The following is a 20,601-nucleotide window of genomic DNA, read 5'->3' as shown; positions in this document are numbered from 1 at the left end:
TTTTTCTAATTTTATTTCTCCAAGTTTAAATAGCTATCAATGTTCAGGTTTTTGGGATTTTTATATATTTTTGTATCTCTCTGAGGAAGAATTCTTTTTATCTGCTAATTTGCTAGAGACATCGCATGAATTACACAAATCGTTCCGGCTTCGAATATAATTACTTATAGTGCAAAAGTTACTAATAGCACACTATAACATCTTTATGCGATAGGAACATATGTGTAAAGTTTCAGCCAAATCTTAAATGACTATTCAAAGAGATGAAATCGGCTCATTTTGCTGAGAAACAACTCTATTTTACATTTCCAGAAAGTTAAATAGCTGATGAGGTTATGTATAAGACACGACCGCAAAATAAACGTAGAATTACGACAACCTGTTTTATGTCAATGCATTTCTTGCAATAGGTTTGGGAATACGATCAATATGCTTTCATGTTGATCCTGTTGAAAGAAACATGAAAAGAAATTGTTTTCAATATTGTGATGCTGTGATGCTGGAACGCTCGTCTATCTGCTAGCTGTTAAAAAAAGCTTAGTAACTGATGAAGTTTTGAAAATGTCAGTGATTGCTGGCAAGATAACGACTGAACGCGAGTCATCCCGCACGTCATGCAAGTGGCAATCTGCAATGACCAGAAATCAAAACATATTGCCGAATGGGCTGGGAAGGAATCAAATTGTTCTTGTGTCGGATGGAAGCAGATACCAAGAGTGCAACTGTTGCGTGTTGCATATTGCCGAAGTGCTGCTGGGGGCAAATTCTACTCATGCTGACGTTAGCTGGTGGCAGACATGATCAATATGTTTTAGAACACACTAGGTTGAGGTTAACCAATTTGATGGCATGAAGCGTTGAATTTCAGTAATAATTCTGTTCCATCTGTCATTCAAAAAAAATATTGTTACCCTGAAGAGAAGCGCTGTTTATTTAACTTCAAGTCATTTGAAAATAATGTTGAAGGTTGCTGGAACACAGTTATAGGTAGAGCACCCACTTCATCGTTAAAGCAATATTGTATTTAGCGACAAAAACTCATTTCTACTGCTTCAATTGAAAATATGTAGTCGGCTTGTTTTGAATTTTGCAAAGCTGTTACACACATATCTTTCTTAATCAAACTATGCCCTCCTCCCTGTTTTCATCGCGAGAAGAACAGCTTGGATATTCGGTGGAACACCTCACTGGGCAATAGGGATCATTACGCAGCAGATGGTGAATTCAATCTACCGAGAATTGAAACCGCAATAAATGGGTCTTTGTCTTTCCCATGACCTTGTCTCCTTTGCCGGAACAGCGATGTTATCATGAACAAACCGAATAGCGATGTAACGATAAAAAAAAAACCGTATGATGGTCTGCCAAGGCGGCGCAACGTAGGTGGTAGAATAGAAGAATTCGAAAAAGGGGACGGACTGCGTTGCATACTGTTGTTGCATACGCTTTCTAGACGTCATTATGGTTTCTAAAATACCAACATTAGGAGTTTAGTGAGCGTTTCTACAGTGCCCAGAAACGGAGAGTCGTCTTCTTGGATATAGAAAATATCATGTTCCTGTCTATGGACCTTCATAATTTTCAGCTTTCAGGTATGACAAAGGGCCTGAAAATAATAGTATTCATACAAAAAGCTCCCATAACTCACGACAAATCTTGACCTTCTTATTAGCTAAGACCCTGGGGAGGGGGGATGTCTTTGCCCCTTTTCAATACTTCTATGACCTTCGTACAAAGAACACGTATGATAAGTTTGCTGGAAATTCGTTCAGGCATTGAAGAGTTATACTGGAACAAACATACATAAAAAAAATTATAGAAATAGATTGAATTTCTATTCTGATTTGTACCATTAAGTATAAATGATCCAAGTCGACAGAACTATCTATAAAATATTTGACCACACTGTCCAAAATTGCAGTCTCCAGAAGTCCTGCTCTAAATCATTGGAATTAGAACAAGAATTCTACGTTTAAAAAATAAAATAAAATATTTGACCACACTGTCCAAAATTGCAGTCTCCAGAAGTCCTGCTCTAAATCATTGGAATTAGAACAAGAATTCTACGTTTAAACTTGGCTAGCTTGTCTCCAACTACGACATATAAATTCGTACTAGGTTATGGTCTGTTGTAAACATGAAAATGCCCATATTATTGTTAAATTTAGCCTATAAAGAATAAGATCGACAAACTGAAATAATTATAACAGTATCAACATTAAAACTCTTCGTGGAAGGGAAAGACAAAAAAGTAAGCACATTTGTTTTTTCTATTTCTTTTCAAATGAATTAAAATAGAACATATTCTATTTCACTGTTGTTCGAAACGAAAAACAGAAACCAACAGTCTTAAATTCTCCAAGGTGAAGCTAGTACTAGATGTTGTCATTTCTGTAGATGTGTAATCTGTGTAAGTTGGCTAAACTATGTCACAAACTGTAATAATCGTTATAGAACATCATTGGAATTAGAATTAGAACACATATTAGATCTGCGATGATTTTTTCGTTCGGTCAACACACTAGTGAATTTTGATTGCCAGTAAGCCGGCCATGAGGACGCCATGATGAAAAGAGAAGCGATTCTTGTAACACATACCTGCTGTGAACTTATCAGCCTTCACTCAAGCTTTTCGAGCAAGTCAAATTTAATTGATACCTACTTAAAATAAGGTAAAGTTGAGTCAGCTGAGCACGAGTAACTCTTTTAACTGTTGAGAAAATCAAAGCTCCACTTCTCGTTTGACCAATTACAAAGAACACTTCCTATCTCTCTGCCTCGGTATACAGATACAGTATGATGGTACCACGTATGGGTGTGCGGAAACTGTCAGCCGTAATTCAATTTATTACCTTCGGAAAAGCTCAACCCATGCTTTTAATGCTATTTATTTTCTTCCTCACGCGTAAAAGCTCTGCTTTGCTTGACGCGCCGAATGACGATGGCAACACAGTGCAGCGTAGAATAAACATTGTATTAATTTATTTATCGTCATTGGAGCAGAGTTTGTGGTGATGCACTGTGGGCAAAGTTTGAACTACAATCTTGGCACAAGTTATTGAAGGTCGTGAATTTTGTCTAGCGGCGAGGATTACTAGCCTAGCGCACCACTATTTACAACGTTGGCTAGCTGCTGATGCCAGAACGTAGCAAATCGGAATGGATGTTCGGTTTAGGCGATGACAGGTGAACTATTTCTTTTTTCCGGCTTGCAGCCACATGAAAACGGCTCCAGCGGACGAGAAAATATCGTCGCCCTACGGTAAGCCGTTTAACGGCTAGAGAGAGTGAGTGTCACACGCCATAGAGAAGAATCCTAAGAATGTGGCGAGGATTTTTACTTAATTATGTTTTATGGGATTTTATTTTGTCATCCACTTTCAGGGCAACGAAAGGCGACAATTCCTGTGATATGGGGGATTCGTGATAGAGGAGAAACCGGGAACAGTTGTTTTTATTTTATTATAGCTGTGATAGTGGGTTGGGATTATGTTCTCTGTGGACGTTGATTCTTCAAGGGCGTTCGGGTAGACACATCTTCGCCTGGTGGGTTTACTTCATAGTGTAGGAGATTATTCTATTCATAAAATTGGTTGTTACATTACACTTAATTTATATAGTTATTCACTCACATTTCTAGACACTTATCACTAAAGCAATAATTAAGTAAGACACAATAACAACTGTCTATATTTTCATCATAACTCTAGTTGTCGAAAAAGTTTTCTGCGTGTAACGCTTCGAAGTTTTAATCCGGCGTCCCTTCAAACATGTCGACAGTTTCAGCGTTCAGATTCTGAAAATAAAAACAAAAAAACAAAAAATTAGCACAATTGTATGACACAAAAAATCACCCTACACTTTTTCTTCACCCACCATTACTCCATTGAACGATAAAAATAATTTAAGCTAACGACTTCAGAAGGTAACCGACTCCCGGCAGATTCCCCGCCGGTCCAGTTTCTGGCCCTGGGGACAGCTGGTTGCGTTCGGAGAGCGCAAAACGTGCGCAATGTTATCGTCCGAGTGAGGTTTCTTCTGGAATATAACCCGAACGGATTCGACCGGAGCGAACAGCTCTAGTGTAACCATAGCTAACAGGAATAATAGCAGCACCTGCAGTACTTTCATTTTTTTCGCGATGGGATCTACGCGGTAGTTTAGCAACGACTAAACCGGTGAAAACTAATGCAGACGACATGGAGAATCGGTGTCGCGGCGCACCCATCGATAAGATCGACTCAGTGTCGACGGGCCGTTAAACGTTATCTTATCGCAAATGCCGGTAGAGTAGATTACAGCACGCGGTTCAGGCAGGTGAGTCTCACTGTTTGGTGTTTGAGGAATCCGATGCAACGTTTTGTTTGTTGTCGAATGACGACATTCTACAGGTCGGGGGGATGCTCGGTATTGTGGTGATTGAATATTTGTGGGGCGGGGGGGCTGGATTATGTGGTGATGAGCGGTGGAACCCAGCAATGACTGGCCGTTCTTGGAAGTGATTTCTGTTGGACAGGTTGCACGTTACAATGTAACGTTTCGTGGGAAATATGTGTCACTGGAATCCGAACTATGAGACTCAAAAACCAGCCTTCGTTTTGAAGCCTAAATAAAGCGAAAGATTGCAAACTCGAGTTCGTTACAGCATTTTATGACATCATAGCTCACGGTGGGCAAAAAATGTGAAACAAATAAACTGGCAAAGAACTACAAACCAGTTAAACTTTTTAAGAGGTTGCGAAAAAAATCTTTGCTCTACAGGGCATTGTCAAAAAAGTCGATTTTAATGAAAACATAAAATAAGGATTAGTAGTTTAACAGTTGGATGTCTTCAGCTGAGACTAAAAATGGCGTTACAAACAGAACAATAATATTGAAATCTTACACTGATAGTCATATAGCCTAGATATAGTTAACCTTCACCAAAAGTTGAGATCTTAAGAAAACAGAATCATTGTAAACAAATAGAACACAATTTTAATAAAAAAATGAAATACTCGTCAGTGTTTTTGAAACCTGGAATTTAACAATTAAAAAATTACTTCAGGAAAGGGCGCTAAAAATTATAACAAAACAGTTTGAACCAGCTTGAAAACAGCCACAGAACCTGATTTTTGCACGAAAATACATCTTAATTTAGTTAAATTACTTGTTTCTTGCTGTAACACCAAAAGAGTAACTTCTGCGATGATTTTCGACGATTTTAGAAACTATTTACAAACTTAATGGTCATCCGTCATCTTGAATGCCAAATGTGTCCCATAATTGTGTCCTTTGCTCTGCAAATAATATTTTACATTTAAATAGATGCATATGAATCACTTGTAGCGAACCCACTGATGATCGAAGTTATTGTTGAAACGTTGGTGATGGAGCATTTCTACTATTTTATATCAAATTTTTAACATTCAGGTGTTGCCTGACCCATAACTGTTGGGGGACTATAATGAGTATCTTCAAACACAACTAAATGATACACTGGGGTCTTTTTTACGCGGTTGGTTGTACCGCGTTGAAAAAATCCGCGTATAAAAAAACCGCGTAATTTAAAAAAAATGCGTAAAAAAAACTCCTTTCTATAATAATATCCGATTAAAAATAATGGCACGTAAGTAAATATAAACTTGAAAAATGATATAAAAATGGTAACGAAACAAACAAAATGAGTTTTTAGTGCTTCTAAAATGAAAATTCGTTGAAGAACATGACAATAACTTTTTTATAATAATTTTGCTACATGTTTAAGCTTTCGTTTCTTGAACGGAAGTAAATCGCAACGACCCTGACTCGTATCGTTGTACAATTATTAATGTATTTTTGTTCCTTCTTCCCGAATTAACGGAAATTGCCTATTTTTTGATAATAATAGCAAATAAATTAAAAATATGCATTATTTAGATTAATAAACAGAATATCTTAATGACATGAACCATACGATTGATTTATACTTTATTGGATTTACTTATACTAAACTTATTTAGTACCGCGTAAAAATAATCCGCGTTATTGTAAAAAATCGCGTAAAAAAAAGTCGCGTATAAAAAAACCGCATAAAAAAAACCCGCGTAAAAAAGTCCCAGTGTACTTTCAAAAAAAAATTTTAGCCAACCATCGCTGTCTATAAGTCTGGAAAAAATTTTCTAAAACCTTCCACAAAAGTATAAATAGCAAACTTAAATTTTGGATTTTTTCCTGCTGTCAAAAAAGGTAGATGTCAAGGTTGTTAATCGATAATTTATCGTAAACGCCGATAACGATACCGTCTGTTATCGTTTTCGACGATGACGCTTACGTCTTCAGACATTATCGTCATTGTCAATGACGATAGCTACTGGACGGTATCGAATCAATAACGTTTGTTTATTACCATCCACTGCAATACCATCTTTTGCTTTATTAGATATATCATTTAGATGCATTTTAAATGCAAAAATGACAATGCTACATACCTTACTATTCCAATTTTTGCTTTAAAAAGCGCCTCATAAGCTAAAACAATCAAAACTGATAAATTCATTTCCCTGATGAGAAGCGAAACATAAACAAATAAGTAAAAGTTTCTTCCTGTTGCCTAGTGATGTTTCGTCTCCAATCCTCCGAAGTGAAAAAACGTTTCCTCACCCCGTGCCTGCTTTTCGATCAAGTCATACACCATTCGCTACCAGAGCAGACAAAACTGGCATAAGGCGTTGGTGAGCTGATAACGTCTAGTGACTATCGTTATCGCCGATATCGTTAATGTTTGAAGACGGTATCGTCATCGTCAATAACGATACCATACGTTATCGGTAACGGCGATGACGATTATCGACGATAATCTATCGTATTAACAACCTTGGTAGATGTACCCAAAAAAAAATTGAGTTATTTTAACATATAGAAATGCCCGTTTGTCTGTCTGATTCATATAGGCTTGGAAACTACTGAACCGGTCGGTGTGAAACTTGTATTAGGGCCGAGAGGTAAGCTCGAAATCCTTCCTCTTCCTGAAATAGAGGGATCCCATACAAATCTATGTAATAAAGATGAGTTGAAGTTCGCAAATCATGATTTAACTCAAGAAAGGATCAGTGGGTCGGCGTGAAAATTTGCAAGAATGAGATTCTGGAACCTAGGAAGGTTATTTTTGCTGATTTAGGACCCCTTTCTCCTCGGGAAGGGAGGGCTGTCATACAAATGGAACACAAATTCCTGTATAACTCAAGAACTAATGAAGCGAACAGAACCAAATTTTGTGTGTGGAGGTTTTTGGGAGCAGTAAATATTGCTATGGTGATACGACACCCCTTCCTTTTCTGGGAGGGAGAACTTTCTTACAAATGAAGTTTCTGCATACCTTAAAGCTAATCAAGAAAATGGAACGAAATTTGACATATGAAGGTTTTGAGAGCAAAAGATATTTAAATGGTAGTTTGAGACCCCTACCTTCTCTGGTAGGGGAGGTTTTCCATACAAATGAAACACAAATTTCCATATAATTCGAGAACAAATCCAGCAAATCGAACCACATTTGACATGAGAAAGTTTTAAAGGACAAAACTTGCTTTTATAGTGGTTTGACAACCCGCCCTACTTAGAAAGGAAGGGCTCCAATACAAATAAAACACAAATTTTGGCATGACCTTAGAACCAATCTAGCAAATAGAACCAAATTCGAAATGTGAGGATTCTAGTGTTCAAGAAATGTTTCTAAAGGGTGTCCACGATTAAATTGCCACACCATGAAATTGCTTTTTTAACCGTTGGGTAGAATTTAATGAGAACTTTGGTGGATTTAGTTCATAGTGCATTATTTACATCCTGCAAGTTTTAAAGTCCTAAGATCAAAACTTGCGGGAATGGAGTCGAAAGAACAGTTCGTGCGTGATAAAATCTTGCGCATTCATTACGAGAACAAGGATCTCTCGCATCGTTCCATCGCTGAAACGTTGGGAATCGCGAATTCTGGAGACCGAATCAAGTGCATTTTATTTCCATTTGATATTTTTCAAATAATATTAAATTTTTTCTTGTAACAAATGTCAGGACTGGGTCAATATACGTTAAATCAATAATATTAGACAATACCCGCTTCAAAATACCAGAGCATTTCATATTGATACTATCTTAACACTTAGCACTTGGTGCGCTTTGGCATCAGGAAATAGAGTAACAGAAATAAAGCTTTGCTTGTCTATCAGCTGTATAATTTCTTATACAGATTGGACTAAGAGATAAAGCAGCGTTGATATCTATGTATTACGTTTGACTAGTGACAAAATTAGCTTGTTTAATGGACAAGTTGATATGTTGAAGTAAATACGTTTGACCAGACCGAACTGAAGACCAACTTTTAAAATTTTTGTTCGACCAGACTGAACTGAGTGCATAGGTGTAAACAATAAAAACCAAATATTTTATCAATTATTGCTATTTTTCGTGTATTTATGATAAAAGGACATTCATTAAGCCCTGTTCATTACATGTTTGCCTTTGAATTAACGATAAGTTCAAACACGATTAATTTATGGGTGGTCAAACTTCAAATGCTAATTACTCAAAACAATGTGTTTGGCGCTTGGCTCGGTCTGGTCGCTCGCCGACCAAATAGGTCAAAGTTTCAGTTTTTTGATCGATGTAAAAAAAGTTCCAGCTGGGAGTGTCTCTTGTGTGTTTTGGTGCAGCTTGAGTCTCCTAAAAAATTGATTTCGAAAACTTCAAGAGCTACTCTTGTAAATTTTTTCGTTGTTCGAAAATGTAAGACTTTCACGACTGTAAGTGAAACCTTATCACAAGTCCGATTTTGCTTAAATTTTGCATGAAGCCTTTTTCGAGAAAACAAAATTGTTGAACCCCAATGTTTGCATTAGGAAAAACGCTCAAAAATTGCCGATTTTTTATGGGTTTACCCTTACACGCACTGACGAAACTACCCATGCAGCATCAATCGTAGTAACCCATGAGTCAGCAGAAAAAAATTGGCTCAAACTCTAACCGTGATGGTGAGAACAGTGAAACTTCTCCGTTCAGAAGTGTGCGTGCTCAAAAAACATTACCCTACCGTGTCAAAACGGACATCGTACGAAAAAGGGACGCTGGTTATGCTTGCTCCGGTATCTACAACATCTTGGCACTGTTGGACTACAATCAGAGCATCACGAAAAGTGGCTACAGCGCTGCGTACGCTTGATCGGAAGGTCGGCGCAACCGGCAATCAGTCCATTTATTCGGAAACACACAAAAAATAAGACATGAGACTATTGGGAATCCGTAGCGGGTCATAGGACCAACCTTCTGTGCAAGTTTGATAATTGTCACTAGCAGCAAAAAATAAACAAAAATCAATTTTGATTTGAGCTGCTTCAGATCAAATTTCTTGCAGCGTTTCCGTAACGTTTTTTCACTAGCGTATAAAGTTTATTACCTGGTATTTGACTTATATATCTCAAATGAACCTCTAATCAGCTGTATCTGGTGAAGAAACGATAAAAATAGAATAATTTGCTTAAGTATTCAATGCTTTCTGCTACATTACAGCTCCGGGCAATATGCCCCACCGCTAGCCGGGCTGATTTGTTCATTGCTTTAGCGTTTGCTTCTGAGACTTCAAGCGCTGTTCCACTTCGCGTGCTGAGCTGCCATATGAAGCTACTGCAAGGGGCATATTACCCAAGTAACAATCAAAATGCTTCAAGAATTTATTCTGGTTTTGTTTTTGTTTCAAGTTGGCTTGCATTAAAGCCTTCGATTGTAAGTAGGTTTTATTTGATAGTCATAAAATATGTTCTGCAAATAGGCTTTATAACCCTTAATATGTCTTTCATAATACAACTTAGCTTCACAGTTTTAAAATGGTCATAAACTTGTTTTATATTGAATTTTATAACAACCAAATAAAACCAGAAATATAAAACCCGTGAAGTTGTATAGAAGTCCCTCTTAAAGCTAAGATAAATTTCTAAGCTGTAATTTCATTTCGAACAGAATTTGTTATGGCAACCCCGCCATGTAGGTTATAATTGAGGCTTGTAAAAAATTGATGATCGGAACATAGCCAGACGAATGCTATGATAGGTTTACTTGTATTATCTTATGCTATGTTCTGATCAAATTATAAGAATTGGCTATGACGAAGATTTTAAATACGTCCGAGGTTTTATTCTAGAACAACATGTCGTATTGAGTGGAAAAATTGCAAACTTTTGTAATTAAATTTGAAATCAGCATTTTTTTACGAGAATAACGAAACCACACCAAAATTCTAATGATAGATAGCGGCATACATTTAACGAAATACTTCAAATCAGGGAATTTATTTAATCATCACCTTAGTTCAGAGGAATTAAATTTTAATTTTATATTGATTTCCTGCAGAATTCCTGCGGCTCGTATAATTTGTGGTAAAATTCGTGGCCGGGTTCACCATAAATATTTTATGGCATGTGTTTTCACATGCACGAAAACAATTTAAAGGCAACAATATATTTATTAATCAATCAAGATGGAAATAAAAATTTACACAATTTTGTTTTCACGACACTGTTGGAAAAAACCGCTGTCATAGAGAAATAGAACCAAGATAAAATTTAATGCATCACACTCTATTTGGAGAATATATCTCAATTAAAACTTCGAGGCCATTATGTGGTAAGCAAACCGAGTAGTATAAAACATCTGGTCCTATGATGGGGCGCATATGAAGCTTTGATGACAGCAATAAAGCTGGGCCAACTAGCCATAACACATGTTTGTAGCTGTTGTTAGTAGGTTGTTATAACCGCATGGTCGGCATAGAAGGTTTTATGTTTTAGTTGTATCATATACTAAACAACTTTGATATAACCAATTTTGTTACTAGGGTATACTGCATCTGGGGCTTTTTGCCCCGGTAGATTGGAAAGCTTGCAATTTTGTCGTATTTTTTAATAAAATTATGGCGTTTTTCTGTAACAGTAATTACAAAACAAAATAATAGCAGTGCATTACCAACTAAATAGTGTATACAACTTCAAGAAAGATTTGTTTTTTGTGATAAACATAGCTAAATATTGACGATGTTCCTTAGGGGGGGCGTATTATACCTGTTTACCCTACATGGCGAACATGGAAATACATGTCAGGAGCCGGTAGTCCCGTCCAAGCTTAGGAGAATGACTGGAGAGCGACACTATACTGACGACTTTTCCCTCTCTTCACTCTAACAGCCTCATGAATGAGCTATTCATGAGAGCTCACATACAGCTACAGCTTAAACAAGGCAAAGAAACGGTTTTGTGTTGCGTACGACAGCTCATTCTTGCGCATGTATTTTGTTCGTTCGGACATGACAGCCTAGTTTGCTCATTTTGAGGATGTCCTGTTCCTATTGACAGCCTACTGATCGGCTGCGGCTGTCGTCGTCTTGCATTTTTTCGTTTCTACTTTTTCACAGACCGGTGGCATATTGAATACAAAGCAAACCGTCTCCATTGTTGATATCATTCCCCACGTATGAAAAAACGTGCTTCGCACCATCTCTCTTTCATTCTTTCATCGGCCTCACTGTCGTGATCATAATCACCTGACATCCCGCTCGGATTCGTGTTGAAGGATGTCGGAAGATTACAGGCTGTCATTCGCGACAGCTTGGAAATACCAACACACATATGAAGATGAAAAATAACAGTCCGTATGAAGTTGCATGTGCCAAGTATGATGACAGTTCTACAAGGTATGCTACATTTTTGTCTCTCCACGCACACAAACAAATCTCGTTATGAAAAATTTCGCGTTTTGTATGGAATTCAGAATATTTTTGGAAATTTCTTGTTTAATGTTGTTTTATATCTGATTTTTTTGGTTGGAGACAGAATCTTCAGTTGAAACACACTAGAAATTGATATTAATTTAGATTTAGTGTGAATAATTGCGACAATATGTCGAAATAAAATATATAAAAATGCTATATTTCTAATAGTTGGAGCATAATCTTAGTCATAGCTGTCATGTTGTCATAGCTCATGACTTTTCTTACTGTATGAAACATAAGCGACTCTACTTAGAAGCGCTATTAGAGTACAAGAAAAAAACGAAAAGTGCAAAAAGGTTACCGGCAAATTGATGAAAAACAGCATATTTTACCTAAACCGCAGCATGTTTATGTATTCCCCACAAATAAAACATGTTTCGACATCATTTCTATAACTTTTCAGGAAAGTATGTTTTATAAGTTTAGTTTAAAATGCAAAATTATTTCAAATTTCATACAAAATTGGAAAAAGTTCATAACGATCACTAATACTAATGCATCGACGTGAATAGCATACCTTGTAAAACTGTCATCATACTTGCATGTGTACTGTCGTCAGTTGCTGTCGAACTGTTCACCGAACGTGTGGGGAGCAGTGAGAGCTGTGCAATACAATGAGAGCCGGATCAGTGGAAAATTTGCTGTCATTGTCTTGCAGTCATTTTCATAACACTGGTCCCGTCCATTGTTCTCGGAACTGCTGGCAATGACGCAGAGGCAGCGGCTGAATAAGATGATTTAGTCGCTTTTTCCGGCGAATCGCGACGTGATGGTGGTGGTCGACGCTGAAACCTACCTCACCTTGGATGGCAACGACTGGCAGGGCACTTCGTATTTTACTTCACCCACGAAGGAAGTGAGCTGAGGTGAAGTTAATTTCACACACCACGTTGCCAAAGAAGGCGAGGTGAAATTCATTTCACGCACCAAGTTGCTGACAATCAGCGAGAAGCTCCGTACTGGCCGTGAACGGGGAAATTTAGAGTAGACAGTGCCATGGGAAATTCATTAAAATCAATTATCTGTCTTGGTTTTTTTCTATCACCATCCGAAAAAAGTCCATTTTTTAATGCAAACATTACTACTTAGGGTTTGCAGTGTTCCCGGGAATTGGTTTCCCGGAAAACAGGAATGAAAAATTTCATTTCCCGGGAACCGGAAATTGAAAAAAATCTAAGCAAAAATGAGATTTCATATAATGTTTATTAATAAAAGGTATCAATAAATCTTTCACGATTTCATTAACAATTTGCTTGAAAAACAATTCAAAAACAAACCGTATTCAAGTTCACATCGGAAATTCACGATCGATTTTTGTTGCGAAATGCAGAAAAGTAGGTTTCAGGGTTTTCATGTCGTCGAACAATTGCTTTATATCTATATCTTATATCTAGGGCGACGTTAAACAATAAGCAGGAGAGACCATCACCTCGTCGGAGTCCCCTGTGAGACTCGAATGGGTCCGACGTTCCACCCGAAATTCTCACATAACACTTCACATCATCCATCGTAGCCTTAATCAGTCTTGTCAGCTTCCCCGGGAAGCCGTTTTCGTCGAGAATTTTCCATAGCTCTTGTCGGTTTATTGTATCGTATGCGGCCTTAAAATCGACGAAAAGATGGTGTGTAGGGACTCTAAACTCGCGGCACTTTTGGAGGATCTGCTGCAGTGTAAAGATTTGGTCAGTCGTAGATCGTCCTCCCATGAAGCCGGCCTGGTAGCTTCCTACAAACCTGCTGGCTAATGGTGACAGGCGTTGGAAGATGTCCTGGGAAAACACTTTGTAGGCGTCATTCAGGACAGTGATCGCTCGATAGTTCTCGCAGTCTAGTTTGTCGCCCTTCTTGTATATGGGGCTACTCCTCCGGTAGCTGTTCTGTTTCCCAGATCTCGACGATCAGCCGATGCAGCGAGCTAACCATAATAAGCTCAGCTTTGATGCCGTCTTTTCCGGCCGCTTTGCTGTTCTTGAGCTGCCAGGTCGCATCCCTAACTTCGCTTATTGTTGGGGGTGGCACATAGAGGGGCTTCTTCAAGCTCTCCCTCTTCTGGCAGTGTAGCTTCGAGCGATGACGCGTACTGTGTTGCGACGTCGTGTTACTCCAGTCGCGCGAGATTATACCGTGGCGAGTGACGGTACCGTATGTTATTCACAACGGATAGTTTTTGGCGTATCTTAACAATCACTAGGTAGTGATCCGAATCGATGTTAGTGCCTCGATGTGATCTGACGTCGATAATATCCGAGAAGTGCCGACCATTTATCAAAACGTGGTCGATTTGTGTTTCTGTTCTATTCGGTGATCTCCAGGTGAGTCTATGATGGAGGCTATGCTGGAAGAAGGTGCTACGTATGGCCATGTTCTTGGAGGTGGAAAAGTCGATTAGTCTAAGGCCATTTTCATTCGTCAGCTGGTGTGCACTGAATCGTCCAATCACCGGTCTACAGGGTGACAAAAAAGTCCGGTCACACAGGAAAATCTCAATATTTCAAAGAATAAGAAGAAAATCTGAATCTGCCTTTCATAGGTTTATTCAGTAACTCATAAAGATACTTCACAGACGATATCTCGGAATTATACCACCTTCCTCTGATCGGACTAGCTTCAGACGTCTCGGAAAGTCGTCGCAAGCGGCGCGCACGTGCTCCATCGGCATCTCGTCCCAGATTTCCGTAACAACTCGCTTGAATTGCTCCAAATTTGTTATTTTAAAGTCGTTCAGCTTCGACAGCATGTATCTCCACACGAAATAATCCAGTGGATTCAGATCCGGAGACGACGGAGGCCATTCATTATTCGAAATAAAATCGGTCAAGTTTTCCTCACACCATGCCTGAACAACCTTTGCGGTGTGGGTTGGGGCGCCATCTTGCTGGAAGCAGTAGTAATCGTCTTCAAACAATAGTTCAGCTGGAGGCAGAACATTTTTATTCAAAACCGTGTCCAGGTAGTACGCTGCCTTGATTTTGACCCCTCTATCGATAAAAATGAGAGGCAGTTTACCTCTCTTGGAAATGGCTCCCCAAATCATCACTGACGTCTTATTTTGGAACCGAGAAACGTTCAGCTTGTCCGCAGGAGCTTGCTGGAGGCTCACACTCCAAACTCGATCATTTCGGCGATTGACTGTTTGCTCCAAAACGAACAGCTTCTCGTCCGAAAATATAATCCCGTCATCTGCGCGCCAATCGAGAAACTCCCGCGACCGTTGGTACCTCTTGTCCTTTGTAGCTTTGGTAACCCCATGAACCACCTGTTTTTTGTACGGTGTAAGTTTTAAATCCTTGCGCAGAAGCAGGTGGGTTGATTCTCGGTTCATTTTAAGGTTCCTGGCCAGCTTCCGTGCAGATTGGGCGGGATTTCGGCGAATCCGGTCTTGTATAATCTTTTTTAGCCTTGGAGTTCTCACAGACCTTGGTCGTCCAGATCGTGCCTTGTCCTCGGTGCCTCCGGTCTCTAGGTACCGATTTATGGTCCGGTACACGAATTTCCGGTTGATTCCGAGCGGTTTTAGGTGTTTGAATATGTGTCCGGGTTGTACCCTCTCACATGTTCAGCGATAACAGCTGCTTTTAACTCTGCCATGGCTCACAACTCAATGTAAACAAACTGCACAGAAACGAAACTCTGCCACTTTGGGCAGCAAAGTTAACCCTTTCATTTGACACATAGATGGCACCAGAGAGATGCAACGTGTAGGCTACAGGAGACCCCAAAAAAGTATGACCGGACTTTTTTGTCACCGTGTATACTCCTCCTCCTGGCCAACCTGAGCGTTGTAATCCCCGATGATGATCTTGACATCATGTTTTGGGCAACGGTCATATTCACTCTCCAACTGCGCGTAGAATTCGTCCTTGTCGTCATCGGTACTTCCGAGGTGTGGGCTATGCACGTTGATAATACTAATGTTGCTGTGCGCTTCCACAACTCTGGTAGATGGTGTGACCATCCCTGTACGTACGCGCCATCGTCCCCTTCTAGCATACCTCCTGCAGCGCTACGATGTTGAACTTGCGGGTCTTCAATTCCTAGGAAAGCACGCGAGTACTTCCCATGCTTGTCTTTTCTCCTCAGAAAACCTCTAGAGTGCAGGAGAACATCTTGCACTGCGAAAATAACTGCTCTCACACTAAAGAGCAAATCCACGCTCATGCTAGTGGAGAGCGACAAACGATTTTTATCTGCTGAGCTTCCTGAAAGCACTGCGGTGTAATCTGAAATCTCTCTCTTGCGAGACAATGAACTATGGTGTACTTTCTCACACGTGTGGACATCACGCACAATAATTACACTGCAGAGCTATCTGCGGTGCGTTTCACAGTTGGTTTCTTGAGCATGGCAAAAGAGGAAAAGAGATTGGGAGAAAAAAAAGACTGCGTTGCTCGTGCCGCTCGTGCCGGTCGAATTTACTCTGGTGGAATTCGTTTTCGCAGTGTAGCTACACGATGACTACACTTTTGCCCAGTAGGTTTTTTTTTCACCTTCCGGACTACTCGCCAGTAGACACTGTTGTGTACTTCTGCGTTTTATCTGTAGAGTGATTCACCCCTCTTGTTTCTATCAGATGTGGGGTGAGCTGGAAGTGTGTTTGTCTCTGTAAGCTGGTTGAGACCCTTTGGAGTGGAGAAAGAAGCAGTGAATTTTTTCTCCTCTCCTTTCACATACTGAGGAGAATGACAAGCATGGTACTTCCTAGGTAGTTGAGAGATCGGCAGTTCCATGTTCCAAGAATCCAATCGTTCGATCTTGGGCTAGTCTCCTCTAATCACCCGTAACTTCCACACATCTTTTTAATATGAAGCCTACCAAGGAGCCACCGAACTCTGCCTGGGTCCCTTCTAAATATTATTTTTGCTGATCATTTTGCCGGTACTCGTACCACGTGGTTGAACCATTTCATGAGCCTGTAGGTAAGCCTGGTACACTTCGTGGTTCATGCGCCTGCGCCACACCCTAGTCTTTAGTTTTCTGCCAAGGATTGAGCACAGCCGCTCAAAGACTTTAAATGCTTGCCAATCGGTCTCCTCATTGAGCAACTTCCATGGATGTAAGGCATCCCGGAGAAATTTACGTTTTTAATTCCAACCAATGAAACTTCGAGATGTGGGCCAACACGGGTTTTTAGCACTCCTGCTCTACGTACTACACCTTCCCATATAATGTTGAATAGCCGGTTCGAATGCCCGTCATGTTGTTTTCAATTATAGCTAGTTACGCTCAACTGAATCGTACGCCTTCTTGAAGTCTACAAACAAACAAACGATGAGTCTGCAGGTCTGTCACAAGAACGAACGATTTGGTCTGTTGTGGATTGGACTTTCAAAAAACCTACTGGTAATATCCAGGACGGCTTCCTGAAACGGCTTTAGTCTATAAATCAGTCGAAAAATCGAGTATCGACCATCAACTAATATTAGGCATTCCTGTTAGGATCTTGCCACGTTTGTTTCTGGATATTTTGTCGTGCAAATTAGAAGTTCACTAATCTCAGGCCATTCTCGTTACTGGTAGTATGGAGACCAAATATAGTGGGACAGAAAAATTCTTCCTATCTAACCAGCGCATTTTTTGTCCTAGATGACGTTTTCTATATCAAGTTGAGGATCACGTTTCGTGGAGAAGGCTGTAACGTAAGCTTTTTATAATGGATTTATTTAGCAAGTTTTTCATGCAAAAACTCAGGGAATCGGGTACTTTACGGCCTCCACCAAGGAGGTAAGAGATGACGTTTACGATCAATGAGATTGAAATGTCCAACCCATAATGCTTTTCTTCAAGAAGTCTTCCACATGAAAGATGATGTGCCCTTTGGCTGGACCTGGTCACAGATGGAACGCGGAAAGTCCACTCTAATAATTTTGTGACCAATGCGTAGAGGCAGCAGATCATCGAGGCCTACAAAAAGATGAATAACATGCCGACATTCAATATTTTATGTCTTTTAAAAAAATTATATTATGCATTATAATTTTATTGTGTCGAAACGCTCTTAATAAAATACTAACTGTGACTTCTCCTATACGTGAGGTATTTTGTTGATCCTTTGGCCAAAAACAAATTATTCCTCATGTTTGCCAGCATGAGAAATTTATTAGAGAGATAACGCCCTATGTTTTATTTTTTACCATCATTCAAGTTGTTTTCGCATCATAATGTACGATGCTGCCTGTATCTGAAGGCGAACCGCAATTTTTTCACACAGCACAGCTTTTCACACAATTATCATCACATATCGAGGGTGTACGGTGTGGAGAAGGAAGGCCTCCGAAATGTGATTGAAGTTGCTGCCTCCGAAATGTGATTGAAGTTGCTGCAATGGTTGATGTGTGGGTTATGTCATGCGCCTCGCAAAAAATGGGAGTTGACGGTCAACCATTAGCAAAATTTAAACAAACTGACCAATCTGTCATTTCTTCATTATATTATTCTACAGCGAATTTAAAATAAATATGTTACCAATGTTATTCCCATTCGGCCTGCATAGCTAAAAACTAAGGACTGGCTGTTCGATTATTGGTTTGTAGTAGAATAAATGCTCTTACCACACGTTGATATTTTCTTGAAATAAGATTAACTTATAGTTCTCAAACGAGTTGAATTATTTTCCACTACTTCTATTAACTCACATTCAGGTGTTTTTATTATTATCGACAGCCTTAATCGGCGTTTAGAGTTTTTTGATTTATTCTTCGCATTCCAATTTTTTTAATTTTCGGCGGACAGGGAACAAAATTTTGCAGGAGCTATTATTCAATTAGAAAAAAAACTGGTATTGTTAACAGATTTAGCTCTTTTCTTATGCATACTTGACTTACGACACCTGGGAGCTGGGAACAGCTGTAATCAAAACATCACCAGAGATTACTCATTTTTTGTTGTCACTCGTCAAATGTATCGGTCTGCTGAATTATTTCATTAATTAATATATGTGAGTGAAGCGAATAATTCTTCCACCTTAGAACCGCACAAATTTAAAACATCACGCATCACTTGAGAGTTGTGAAATAGCGAAATCACGTGCAATGTGTGACTCTTATCTAGCAAACCTGTTATCTACCACAGTATCGATTCCTACATCGAAATTCCCGTACCACTAGTGGAGCACACAAAAACTTAGAAACCTACCGAACACGTTCAAAAATACACCGCCGACCGACAGAGCCCGTAGATATCATGCATCTGACCGGCACCACAGTTGCCCCCACTCCGGTATCCACTCGGGGACCTCAGAATGTGCGCCGATTGTTGCTGGGGGTCATCCGGAGGCACAAACTTCTTCCTAAATATAACCCGCATCGAAGCGGCACTCTCGAACAACAATCCAGTCAGTGTGATTCCCACCACAATTAGTAACACTTGCAGTCTCATTCCGGCGAGTTTTTCGAAACGACTGCTCCGCAAACAGTTAGTACACAGTTTGACCCAGTGAACAGTTGAGAACAAAATAACAATAACGTCAATCTTTTTTTTTTTTTTTTGAGTGTGCTCTATCTTATCACCCCCGAAAATAATTACGTTGATAACCTACACCAGCATCTTCAGCAAGCGCGTCCAATGGGGAAGTACCTTGGTCAGGATATTAGCTTCCGGCAGCGCCGGAACCGATCCAGTCCGTACCCGGGTTTACAGCGTAGCGGCGAAACAAAAATGTTCGACGTGTTGACGGTGCTGTTTAGTTCGTCGTTCTTGGCCGCCGGATTGTAGTATATGGTTCTACCTTCGGTGACCTCCATGATGGCTAGCAGGACCAGTGGCAGTGTAACGAACAGCACCAGGAGCAACCGCATGTTTTTCGGTACCTTTTTTGTCCCGTCACCAATACGCATCGTCTCACCGGCGCGCGAAGGAGAGCGCAAACGCAAATCGGTGGATTTTTACGGAACGTGCGATCAATCAAAGCAAATCGAACGGCGCGGACAGACTGACTGCTGCTGTGAACGTGCGAGTGCCTATGTGCGGTTTGTGTGTGAGGTTTGGAAGCAGGGTGGAATTCGGGGTTGTAGGAAAATTCTAACGGGTTGTTTTGGGGACCGCCTCTGTGTCAGGGTGGCATTATCGGAAAGAATTTTGGCCTGAGACGTGTCAATTTAACGGTCGCGATAAGATAGAGGCCGTAACAGCGCCGGGCAATAGAGCGTGGCACCGGTGGATCCCACGAGTTTATAGTATGTGAACACATTTTATTCTCATAGAAATATGTTCAACATCGTCGTGGGATGGTTTATGAGATGTAAACTTATCCGTGTCGTGTCGAATAAACAAACCAAAAAAATCAAATTATTGGAATAATTTGTTTTCAACTATTCTAATTATTTTTTTAAAAGAAGAAATAACATATAGTTATAAATGTATGTAGGAACATCACCTTTTTTCATCGCCTCTAGTATAACAGCTTCCGGCATCGGTGGAACCGATCGGTTCCGTACCCGAACTTACAAGGTGCCTGAAACATTTGAAAGCTAGGTATTCCCCCAACTAAATTGGTAGCATTGTAGTAGTTACTTTTGTCTTCGGTGATCTCCTTGGTGGCTTCCAGCAGCAAGGGCAGTGTTACGGACAGAACCAGTAGTAACCGCATGTTTTCCGCCAACAATACACAAAGCAGCACACAGAAAAATCGTCACTCACTAATCACAAAGCTTTTCTCAAGCAAAGTTTCGAATTTACAAAAATAACAAGTTAATAAATCGAATGAACGTCGTCATCGCTATAAACTGTTTATTGGTATTAAAAAGTAAGAATTGACAGAGTGCCTGATTTATACCGTATTTATAGGGAGTTTGCTTTTGCGATTGATCCGCTCGAGTATCACTGATAGAGTTGAATGA

General features: G+C 39.8%; 1 long non-coding RNA gene across 1 annotated transcript; it reads right to left on the bottom strand.

Moving 5' to 3' along the window:
• Nucleotides 1–3,551: 3,551 nt before the first annotated feature.
• Nucleotides 3,552–20,601, bottom strand: LOC129718305 (uncharacterized). The gene is made up of 3 exons (XR_008726850.1): nt 20,276–20,601; nt 20,139–20,216; nt 3,552–3,796 (listed from the first exon to the last, which is right to left on the bottom strand). It is a non-coding gene; the product is annotated as an uncharacterized LOC129718305 (long non-coding RNA).

The sequence above is a fragment of the Wyeomyia smithii genome, chromosome 1, assembly GCF_029784165.1.
Source record: "Wyeomyia smithii strain HCP4-BCI-WySm-NY-G18 chromosome 1, ASM2978416v1, whole genome shotgun sequence".
NCBI classification, from domain to species: Eukaryota; Metazoa; Arthropoda; class Insecta; order Diptera; family Culicidae; genus Wyeomyia; species Wyeomyia smithii.
The sequence above is the reverse complement of the archived record's forward strand: the minus strand, read 5'-3'. Positions and strand labels throughout refer to the sequence as shown.